We start from the raw sequence: 1,674 nt of genomic DNA, 5'->3' as shown, positions 1-1,674 counted from the left end.
GAAGGAGCCTTGCGTGTGTTGAAGGATTTCAAGGAAGAGTTGAAGTCAGAGGACAAAGCATCTCCAAAACTCCAACATATTTCCCATTACTGCACAACAGGTAACGCTATTATTCTCTATTATTTTAACTTACAATTTTAAATACTTTGACTTCTTACAACTAAATCCAAATAACTTTATTGGCCTCCTGACTAAGATTAATAAAATAAACATTGATTGCTTCAACCCAATAATCTCCGTGGGATCGACCCTTACTCACGTAAGGTATTACTTGGACGACCCAGTGCACTTGCTGGTTAGTTGTGCGAATCACAAATTCGTGCACCAAGTTTTTGGCGCCGTTGACGGGGATTATTGAGTTTGAACAATTGAAGGCATATTTTATTTCTTAGATCAGGAATAATTTATTTTTGTTGTTACAAAGTCATTAAATTTTGATAGGATAGTTTCTTTTCAAAAATTTCTTTTCAAAAATATTATTTTTTCTTAATTAATTGTTGATTTTTCGTGAATTTAGTGTCTTATTCTAAGTTTGGTGTTAACTACATATTTTTTATTTTCCTTAAAATTTTCGTATTAGTGTTCTTGGTTCTTCCTTGATCTTCAAGTTGTTCTTGATAATTGGTTATACCCTTTGGAACCTTTTTCAAAAATAATTTTTCTTGGACTGAATCTTGTGCCAAACTTTAAGTTTGGTGTTTTCTTGTTAATCTTTTTACAATTTTTGAAAATTTTATTAAAGTTTTCTAAAAATTTTAAGTTTGGTGTTCTTCATTTTGTTCTTGGTGTTCTTGTGAATCTTCAAGGTGTTCTTGAGTTTTTCTTGTGTCTTGATCTTAAAATTTTTAAGTTTGGTGTTCCTTGGTGTTTTCCCTCCAAAAATTTTCAAAAATAAGGAGCACTAGATCTAAAAATTTTAAGTCTTGTGCCTTTTGTGTGTTTTTCTCTTTCATCATAAAATTCAAAATTCAAAAAAATTTTATATTTTCTAACAAATTTTGAACCACTTTTTCGAAATTTTTACATAAATTTCAGATTTTAATTTCAAAATTTTTCGAAAAAATTTTCAAAAAAAAAATTTTTTAACTTCTTTTTATATATTTTGTTTTTATTTATTCCACTTTTATAAAATAAATAAAATCAACATATAAATTATCTCTTGTATTCCATCATGGAAGCAAGTAGGAATGAACAGTCCAAGAGGACTCTGGGGTCATATGCTAACCCCGCTACTGCTTCATATGGGAGTAGTATTTGTATACCCTCCATTGGAGTTAGTAGTTTTGAGCTGAACCCTCAGCTCATTATCATGGTGCAGCAAAACTGCCAGTATTCTGGTCTTCCACATGAAGAACCTACAGAGTTTCTGGCACAATTTCTGCAAATTGCTGATACAGTACATGATAAGGAAGTAGATCAGGTCTACAGATTATTACTGTTTCCATTTGCTGTAAAAGATCAAGCTAAGAGGTGGTTAAATAACCAGCCTAAGAACAGCATAAAAACATGGAAACAGCTGTCAGAAAAATTCCTGAATCACTATTTCCCTCCAAAACGGATGACACAGCTAAGGCTAAGCATCCAAGGCTTCAAACAAGGAGATAATGAATCCCTTTATGATGCCTGGGAGAGATACAGAGAGATGCTAAGAAAATGCCCCTCTGAAATGTTTTC

This window comes from Arachis duranensis, chromosome 3 (assembly GCF_000817695.3).
Source record: "Arachis duranensis cultivar V14167 chromosome 3, aradu.V14167.gnm2.J7QH, whole genome shotgun sequence".
NCBI classification, from domain to species: domain Eukaryota; kingdom Viridiplantae; phylum Streptophyta; class Magnoliopsida; order Fabales; family Fabaceae; genus Arachis; species Arachis duranensis.
Note: the sequence above shows the minus strand (reverse complement) of the source record.